Raw genomic sequence first — 11387 nt, forward strand, 5'->3', positions numbered from 1 at the left:
TTACAAATAAAAAAGATTAAATTTTAACTTAATTTAATACATCAAATTGGCAGAATCTTATAAAAAATTTACAATAATTATGCTGCAGTATACTGAAAACTAGAAAATACACCAATCATATTTGGAATGAAAAAATGAAAATCAAATTAAAGCCAACACCACAGCCACCTAGCCTTCACCGCTAGCCCATTCATGCCTTGTTCATAAAACACAAATTGCTTCAATGTGTCTACTTCCAAAAGTTGACTTTGCTAAAAAATTAAAGTAGTTCGCAAAAGAAGTCCACAAAAATAAAAATAAATGTAGTTCAAATATAATAGTAGGCCAAAATTACAACTACCTTTTTTCCCCTCTCACTATGTCCAAACTTTTAAAAGTGGCCTACGTATAATAAAGTCAGACATAACCATGTTAGTGCACTAATTCATCTCAAGACTTTATACACTTAATATGTAGTTTCTATTCATGGCGGTGGAATTATTAACCCAGGCCATATGTAATCTTTTGGCAAGTGCCACCTGGATTTGCTCCACTTATTAAAACACAATCAACTTTTCTTTTTCTTTTTAAAAAAAAAAATGAAAAATAACTTTATCTATTCTTATTGATATGTTTATTAAAACAATATTATTGAATAAGCAAAATATTTTTTTGTTTTTTTTTCCAACAAAACCGAGCTTGCTCAGTGCTCACTACATCTATCTTACCAAAGTTCCTGTTTGAAACTAGAAGCCATTACCATGTATGTCTGGACAAATTACTTGCTCCATAAATCCAAAAGCTTCCAATGGAGACAACCTTGATCGTGTCTTTGTGATATTCAAATTGAGAGACGATTCAAGAATCAACGAATTGGAGGTCGTGAAGCTCGATTTGGAAGGCATGGAAGGTTGAGATAGTCTTTTTTCTCTTGAGATCCTTGAGGTCCTTCTCCGCACTGGCATTGTTAACCAAGGTTTGGCAACAAATGCCGAGGTGGGGAGCGTGGCTAAGGGGGATTTGGATTTCTTCTTGTTGGTTATGAGATGAATCATTTCGAGTCGATCTATCAAGGATTGCTAGTGGAGGCGTCGGGGCTGTTCGAAGAAGACTTCGTCGATCAGAAAAACCTGCTTTCAACACTGCTATAAATATGAACCCTGTTATATATATATATATGTATGTATGCATATAAATGCATATCACTTCAAGATTCAGAAACTTATTCTTGGCTCACGCATCTCTTCATCTCAAAACTCAAATTAAATCTAGATTCATTCTCTTCATCTCAAACTTGTACTATAGATCTATAGTATTTCTATTTTCGGTCAAGAAAATTTCTTATTCTTTAGAATCTTTGTTTGATTTCTTTATAAAATATAAATATTGATGTTGTTTGATCTGAATACTCAGTAATGGGTCTGTTCATTTTCTTGGTGAAATGGCTTATAGGCCACTCTGTTACTAGATTTTCAAAGATTTAATTAAAGTATATAGAAAGTGAGCGAAAGATTACTAACTTGGGCTGAAAAAAAAATGATGCAAGAATATAACAGTGTAATAGTATATCACACCATAATCTTCAACTTCTGTCATGGAAACATATTTTCATAACAAAGGTGAGTTTTTTCTTCTCTTTTTATTACAAACGGGGAATGCTTTTTCTAGAAACCTGTGAGTGGTTTATTATCTGTAAAACAGACAGTGTTCAGTAGTTAAAAAATAAAATGAACAGTTTGATGTGTTGTCATATCATAATACAGTAGAGGTGTGTTTATTTTTTTATTAAATAAATAAATAAAATAAGCCAGCTGTCATGCCATGTGACTCGGGTTAAATTTCCAGCCTGATATCTAGCATTTTTCTTGGGAAAGACAATAACAGAGTTCTCTCTCACTCAAGTAGATAACAGAGTTAAAGCTAAAGCTAAATTATATTATATGAACTGTTCATTCATACAGTAATTAACTTTGATTCCTGTACCCATCACCCTATGTAGCCATATCTCTGTTTCAATACATGGTTTATGTTGTCTAGATCAGGCGCCACCAAGTGGAGTATATGCAGAAAGTAGTAAACCAGCAAAACAGAGATATCGAAGCCCATAAACCCAACCCCGTCGCAGTCAAAGTCGGAGGCCAGAAATAGTTGACCAAAAACATATATTAGAGAAAGAGAATTAGTGAATGAGAAGGAGAGAGGCTCACCAGAAACAAACAATAAAGCTAGATCTGGGATTTGTTGAAAAATAATTAAACCCAGCCACATCCAACCTCACCGTTGTACAACATCAACTTAATGGTCCGACCTTGTCGCTGCGTGCCCGTCCTCGCCGCTGCTCCCCCAGCCTTGCAGCTCTATCCAGCAAGATGTGCTGAAGTGGGTGGCTGGTTATGAAGAAAAAGCAGAAGAAGACGCAGAAGAAAGAAGAGGGAAAGTGATGCAAATGAACAGGTAAGAAGGAAAGGGAAAAAAAATTTATTCATTTTTATTTCTGTTTAGTTCATTGGTTTACATGTTTGAAGTTTAAAAAAAATGTTAATCAACAGAAAATATAAGAGCAGGCTCAGTCCCGTAACATGGTACCAAAATTTTAAAACAGAATAGGCCCATAAAATTTTAAAACAGAATAGGCCCATAAAACACAAAATGTGTGTTTGTAAACTAAAGTCTTTCAGCTATTTTTGCAGAAGCCCAATCACATGGGCCCAATAAGTTGTCAATGACCTATCATCTCTATCATCAACATCTACACATCGAGACTCTCTTCACAGTCCTCATCAATGCTTGCCATGGTCAACTGGTGAGGTAGTCACGTGAATTTAATATCTGAATTTAATACATTCGAAAAAAATTTACTCCCATTTCAAAAGAGACACGGATTTACCGTCCTTTGTTAAGGTTCACAAGTCTCCATTAGTGTGCACTTCAGCCTATTATTCACACCGGCCTCCTCCTAACCGACCACCGAACCATGTAAGCACTGAATGCATTTGCTAGCATCGTTATGGTTTTATATAATTTGTGTTATGATGTTTCCTTAAGTAAAACGTAATTTTTTATTTATTTATGATCGTGGTTCTAGATTTTCTTAGTGATAACAGTAATTGTTTTAAACTTAATTTTTTGAATCAAAACCCCTGCTTTTTCTTATTAGTTATTACACAACTGAAGAATTTTACAATATAGGTGTTAAACTTATTATTGTACCCCTGTTTTATTAATTTTTGATGTCGCATTGTGCAAATACCAGACCAAATGAAGCGCAGACACAGCTTATGCGAAACGGAAGATGAAAAGGACATGAACAAAGTCTGGTATGGAACAAATGAGGAAGTCGTAAGTAACTCCTCAACCAACCAAAGCAAAATAGATTCCTACATGACAAGAAAAGTCCCCAGCCATGAATTAGCTGTCCAACAAGGGCAACATGGTATTCGGTGGCAAAAAAAATCACCCTCTAAGAATTCTTTGACCACAGTGCGATTGAATGAGGATTCCCACATATCACAAAAGGTAAATATTGCTAATTTCAACTGGGTACAGTGTTGCATATTTAATGTTTTAAAACCACTAACGTTATTCAATCAATCCACTAACATATGTTATAAATCCAGACAAATTTACTGGACATTACAGGCGCAGGGAATTCTCTACTTGTGTTGAAGTGGTATAATATCCTACCCTCGCCAGTTAGAGACCGAATTAGAGTTGCTGGTATGCATGCCCTAGTTGATGGAATCAATCGGTCTGAGATTGACGTTCCACTCATTCAAGCGCTGGCATCAAAATGGTGGGATACAACACACACATTCATTTTTGAAGATTTCAGGGAGATGACGTTAACTCCTACAGATTTTAGTGCAATTTCTGGCCTACCGGTGTACGGGAAAGTTCTGAAAATGAACAAGAGGGTGCATAGAAACCCAAATTTGTTGAGGACCTTGGTTGGAGAACCTTTGGCACTCCTTAAAAAAAGTAGAGTGGAAGTTAGTTGGCTGTACTCTGTTTATAAGAACATGCCTTTGAATACTGGAACGGATTGTGATAGACTTGCTAGGGTGTTCATATTAGCACTATTGGGATCAACTCTGTTTGCACGTCGTAACAACATGGTCGACCTATACTACATTCCTTCTTTACAATGTATTGCAGACATACCTAATTTCAATTGGGGTGGTGCTGGGTTGGCTTTCGCATACCAACAAATGGATGACTTGTGCAGACTTAATACACACTGCATAGGAGGACTCTGGAAAACTTGGGAGGTAAATACAAGTTCAATATTAATTTATGAGTTAATTTTTAAACTAGATTTGACATGTGTTTTGTATATTGAATTACAACACATAGCCAATTCTTATTTATTTCAACCTGGCAGGTCTGGGGGAGAGAGTACCTCCCATGTCTTCGTGTCACACCCCAATCAATATCGTCAAAAGTCTTCCCGCGTAGTCTAATATGGTGTAATTTCCCACCCCCGACAATGGATCGTTATGTTTTGTTGAAGTACTATAGAGGAAAATTAAGTCGCCTGAGTTTGGAAGAGGTAACGAAGATCTAAATATCTTTATCAGGTTAAATAAGGAAGATGGGGACCGTAAAATGCAACTTAATACTGGGAACTAACAAACAAACATACCTAATGCTGATTAGGTTGATTGGTGTCCATGGGGAGAAGATGACATCCACCCTTACTATGTAGCCCAAAGTGATGAAGCGAATAAGTGTCGGATACTAGTAGTTGGACCAGACGGTGGAGAGTGGTATTTGGCAGAGCGAGTCACTAGGCAATCAACTCGTGTCAAGTGTCTGTGTATTCCAAAGCTCCCCCCAAAGTCAATGCTCCGCAAGGAGAAGCTAGTCATTATTACGAAGTCGTGGTGTTTGATTGGAAAAAATGCAGAACATTTCCTGGACGAGACAACAGTGAATAATATGGATATATATAGAAATCAAGTTTTAAGCACAACCAATAAGATGAAGGTAAAACAAAAAATAGTTGTTTGCACAACAAAAAATTGTTTAATTATTACATAAGAGTTGGGTTATTTAACATATCCAAAAAGTGATCCAAATGTTTTGCTAATACTTCTTTCGCAGGAAACAAATCCAACAATCACTAGTAACTTCAAAACTAGTTTGGACAATCCTCTTCCGCAATGTGGTTTGGAGGTACAAGTTTTTATATTATTTACATTAATATGGTTCAACTTTTTAATGTAACATATATCTCATTATATATAATGCGCGACCTAGAGAAAAAGAGAAAGACGGGAACAACTCCTAAACAATATGGAAGGCTTTGGTGAAAGACTAATACACCAAATTACAACTAATGCCCATGCCGTGGAGGAATACAAAGGAATCCTTCAAACTGTCCAAAAGGAAATGGTAGTACATCCCATTCTACAACTCTTTATTTTATGAGTTTTCTGTTCACCATCATCCATCAAAGTCGATATGCATATTATAAAAAACTGACCACTTTTCTTTTTATGTTAGGAGACAAACTCAAAAGGGGTTGAAGTTGATAACGACGAAGGAGAATCAATGTCGAATAACGTACGCCTTTGACATGTTTCAACACAGAAATTTACAAACCATTGCTCCCAAAAAAAAACCCATCCGCTTATTAGGCCTTTTCTATTTTACATTGCCAAGTGTACAATTCACTAAAGGAGGCAGAACTAATACTAAAATTTTCGTCAATAATTACTGTAATAACTCACCTAACCCCTTCAAATCTGATTTTTTTTTTCTTTATTTATTTTTCCCATATACATTCTTCTGAACCTCCTATTCGTTTATGTTCATTTTAAATATATATATGCACTCTGCTCTCTTAATGTGTCAACGTTAAATCCCAATGATAGGACTTATAACTTCACTGATATTGCATAAAAAAAATTAACATTTTATTTCCTAATGGAAGAATTATATCCCCTTTTCCCTATTCAAGAACAAGTTGCAAAAACAATTCATAATCTGGTTAAGATTTACAAAATTCAATCTAAATGAAAACTTCCTATATTTATATGGTCAGTTGAATCATGAAGAAGACATTAATCACGCAACTCAGTAAATAGGCAAACAATTTAGATACTTTCGTTCTAAATTGAATTTGCATCCGAACAATCAAAACATATCAAATTTCACTTTTCAGAATTCAATTTGATTCATGAAATAACAATTAGATGTGATCAATCTTTAATTGCACAACTAACACAAATTGTACGGAATTGAAAGAGATGAAGAAGAACATGAATTCTGCATTAATCCATAAAAAGGGTTTCCAAAATATTCACATAATAGCCCTAAAGGAAAATTAGCCCATTATATTCATTCTAGCAGTCATAGAATTCAATTACAAACATGAAACTAATGAAGACAGATGAAGAAAACTCAAGAATGGATCCTCCACTCTCCGCCGTCGTCTCCCTCTGTTCAGCACTCCAAAAACGCCTCTCTGTCTAATTCCCCGTCATTTTTTAACCTAATCCCTATTTTATTCCCTTCAAATGACTAAAAACCCCTTAATTAAAATATGCGTTTTTTTTCAGGTTCAGGCGTATCATGCGATCGCAGGAATGCTCTAAAACCTGAAACTCCTCTAAAGCTGCGGCCGCAAGACACACTTCCTGCGGTCGCAGGAATGCTCTGGAAAGCAAAACTCCTCTGAAGCTGCGGCCGCAAGATACACTTCCTGCGGTCGCAGGAATGCTCTGGAAAGAAAAACTCCTCTGAAGCTGCGGCCGCAAGACACACTTCCTGCGGTCGCAGGAATGCTCTGGAAAGCAAAACTCCTCTGAAGCTGCGGCCGCAAGATACACTTCCTACGGTCGCAGGAAGTGGTCCGAAACACAATTTCCACCACTTTTTGTCATTTTGTCTATGTTTCCACCATGTTTCCACACCTAAGTCCTTCGATACTTGAAAACATATAGAAAGAAGCGTAAAATAGAACAAAAACAAAACAAACACCTAATACTTTACCTGAAAAACACAAAGATAAATGAGTCTAAAACTCACTTATCAGTTATTTTTTGTTCTGTTTTACGCTTCTTTCTATATGTTTTCAAGTATAGAAGGCCTTGGGAGACATAGGTGTGCATAAGTGGTGAAAAAACCAACAGAATGAAAAAAGTTGGTGGAAAACAGTGTTTCCAGGCAAGTGCTGCGACCGCAGGAAGGATATGCTGTGGCCGCAATTCCAGAGGAGAAAGGCATTCCCAGGGAAATCCTGCAGCCGCAATTCCAGAGGAGAAAAGCATTCCTACGCAATTACTACGACCGCAGGAATATGTTTCTGCGGCCGCAAGTCCAGAGAACGTAGGCATTTAAAAGTATTCCTACGACCGCAGGAATAGGAGTATGCGGCCGCAAGTCCAGTGAACATGGTCATTTACAAGGTATTCCTGCGACGGCTTTACAGAGTATTAATAGGCTGCAATTTCAGAGAATATAGTCACTTATATTGTAATCGTGCGACCGCAAAAAAAACACCTCTTGCGACCGAATGAGTTGTGTAAAAGTGTGAAAATCGCATACAACTAAATCAAGGGTTTTTGGGTCATTTCATGTATTGGAGAAACCCTAATCTGGTTTAAATCACGATTTTTGATAGACAAGAGGTACTTTTTGCAGACATAGACTGGAAGAAGAGCATTGGGATTACTTTGGAGAGGAACTTGGATTGGCATAGAGTTTTTATATTTTCTATTTATCTTTGCTTTATGTTACTTTCTTTTTTAAGGATTTTGTAATTATAAACATGAACTAATTTTTTTTTCTAGGGTTTTCAATGTAACCACTTGGATCTTTGTTAATTACTATGACGAATTCATGATTCTTTATTCAATTATATTCTAAATTATTTTATCCGTTCTTATTGCTTGATCACAATTTACATGATAAACTGAAAAATTGATGAAATTAAAATCCATTCGGAATGTTTGCTTGCTTGGTACAAATTTCCTGGAATGGAATTGAATAGATTCCTATTTCTTTGTTTGGTTTCATATTTTGCAAGACTGCTTTTTCCAAAGGGATTACTACATTGAAATGGAAGAATTGTAATTCCATTTAAAAATGTTTGGAAATGGAATTCCTAAATTAATTCATTTTTACTCTTATTTATTTTTTTAATTGTATCTATTATATGCCACTCTCAAACTTATTTATACTGATTTTTTCTTCACTCTCTACATTAAATTGAATGTCCAGTATATTCCTTAAATAATTGTTTATTTGATTTATAAGATGTTCAATAAATAATGGTTCTCTCAAGTAAAATGTATTTCTCTAAAAATATATATATTTATTTAATATATCTTATATTGGATAACAATAACTATATACACAACATTTATTTATTTTCTAAAATTAAATTGTCCTATTATCTAAAAAGAACTATATATATTTTTTCAATATTGAGGCATCTAAAATTTAATTAATTAAAACTAAATATAATTTTTTTTTTATGAAATTTGTAGTAAAAAAAATTGTTTATTACACATAAAATATAGTATAATATATTCAAAAAATGGTGTATATAATAAAAACTAACATTAAAAAATAATAATAGTTTTAAAATTATTTACAAAAGTAAAATAAATGTATTTTACGCAAAAAGATATAAAGTGCATTCTATTCCATAACTCATTTCAATGTCTCTACCAAACAAAATAATCAAAATTTCCATTCCATGTTTGTTTTGCAACCAAACGCACCCTAGGTATTTATTTTTTAAGTTCTTACAATTATTTGCTTTCTTTCATAGTGCTATTTTATATTAATTGATTTTGTTATTTGAAGGCAATTGCAATATAAAACCTTGGAATTTACGGGGAATACAATCAAAATAAATGGCTGATGAGGAATATCAAAATAATTTTGTTGTACAAGACTCCAAACATACCATATATATCCCTACTCCTTTCACTACCATTTGTATGCCTTTTCAATTAGATTATCTCTTACTCTATTAATGCCGGAAGTCAATATTCTACCTGCAATAAGTTGCCTATCCCACTCGGTCGCCACCTAGGACACAAACAGAACAATTAATTCAAATGTTACATTGTAGTAAAAAAACAAAAATATACTTTAGCAAAATATATTGAATAAATAACTACATACATTAGTTGGTCCACTCCTTACACGTTTCCCAAGTTCCAAATCATCTATTTTATCATCTGTCCGTCGACTTAGAACTTCAGGCACATATTCTTGCAGAAGCATCTTCATCACATACACACCGCAGTCGTACTGTACGCACTCTTTGCTGTGAGATACAGGTTGCTCAATATGAAAACCCCGGAAACAGAAATCACTCCCTCGCACCTCCTTCAACGTCTTACTAAATGCATTGTCCATTGACTCCAACTAAAACAAAAGAAATTATTCCAAACAAATTTCTACCTTCAAAATCAATCTCCCTCATCAAATTCATGCTAAAAAACCACAAATAAAACACTAGTAAACACCTACCATATTCTCAATTATAGCAAGACCAAATGGTGTCGAAGGAATTTTGAGGTTATCATACAATTCAACAAGATTCTTTTCGAACTTCAAAATTTCCAGAAACCAATGTCTCTTTGCAAGCACAGGAGCATATGCCTATCACAACGAAACAACCCATTATGCCAATACCATACATAAAAAAATAAAAAATATACCAAATTTTCAAATTTCAACCTACTCCTAATCAATACCTTCTCACAATCACTAACTTCTCCACACCACTCTTCCCATTTTTTTTTCCTTCGCTCTTAGTAGAAAAATTGTACGGATTAGGACGCTAAATGTAACGCCCCAACTCCAAGGACCGCTACAGTGCACATTGTAAATAGTGCTAAACTCGCTAATCGAGTCATTTGGCCATAAACGTGTAACTAATTGTGATTAGCGGTTTAGGGATTAAAAACTTTGATTAAGATATAACGTCTCACTAGAACGTTTACTGTATACATTGGGATCCCAAAAATATAATTTTAGAGTCTACTACAAAAGAATATTTACAACAGGCCGTTCTAAGCGGCAAAACAGGGTTCAACCCTAGTACCACTTTCAAACCTCGCCCAAGTATTGGTCGAGCAGCTGCATATGTACACGTCATCACCTAAGCTCTCCAACTCAAGGATGGTCCAGCTTCCTTTTTCCTTTACCTGCACCACAAAGCACCCGTGAGCCGAAGCCCAGCAAGAAAACTCATATGCTCATAAACAGTCATATCATGATATCAATTCATATCTGGCATGCCTAGCAATCATAGGTCTATTCAGCATGCAAATGAATTCAAACAGATGCTGGGGTATCCAGGATAAGAAAACCTGGCCTTCTGATTGGAGGACTATCAAGTCAATCCTAATCAGATGAGTGTCGTAACACTAGAGGTTCTGATAAACCATGCTGAGTGACCGACAAGCGAATCACTAACTCAAGTGGAAGGGTGGCTGTTGGGTAAGCCTCTAACCTTCGATAGGTTCTGGTAAACCATACTGAGTGACTGGTAAGCACGTCACTAATTCAAATGGAAGGCTGGCTGTTGGGTAAGCCTCTAGCCTTCAACAGGTCCTGGTAAACCATACTGAGTGACCAACAAGCAAGTCACTGGGGCCTCAGTGCCCAAGCCATGCATATGATGATCAAAATGATCATGCAGAGCCCGTAGCTCTGATCAGATGAGTGAATATCACTTTGAGGTCCTGGTAAACCATGCTGAGTGACTGACAACCAAGTCACTAGGGCCCAGTGCCCATTTCCTGCAATGGCTCTACATGACTAGCCTTTGGCTAGATAAATGCTTGTTTATATTCATCGAACTTGAGGTCGGTCCTGCATTAATGCTTTTGGAGTCATTCAATGCAGAGGGTCGATTAGGTCCAATCGACATAGCTTGCACTACTCACTAGGGTTGTCATGACTAGTGAGACAGCACAATGTGGCCAGTGCCCAGTACCACTGCCGAACCTGACTAATAAGTCACAGCTTCACAGTTGATACTAGCACCTTTGCCAAACCTGACTAATAAGTCAGTGCCATGCACAAGTAAGCAATGCTATCAATATGTATCATATGCCAATTATCCAAGAATAGGGCACTCAGCATGCTTACTAAACAGTTGCTAGCATAATTATAATCATGCACAAACACAGAGACTCAAGCTCTGACCAATCTCATATTCATCATTCATGGCATGCCCTAATCACATGTTTCTCATGCATCACATGCATCACATTTAACCAACCAGCATGCCTCAATAATAATCATACGCAAATGGGCAAGATTGCCAAGCATTCATTATGCTATCAATGTTTACATTTAAACATCCAACATGCATCAAACATAACCATGCATATCACATATGGGGTGCAGTTTTCTTACCTTGGGTCCAAGCACAG

The sequence above is a fragment of the Humulus lupulus genome, chromosome 8 (assembly GCF_963169125.1).
Source record: "Humulus lupulus chromosome 8, drHumLupu1.1, whole genome shotgun sequence".
In the NCBI taxonomy this organism is placed as follows: Eukaryota; Viridiplantae; Streptophyta; class Magnoliopsida; order Rosales; family Cannabaceae; genus Humulus; species Humulus lupulus.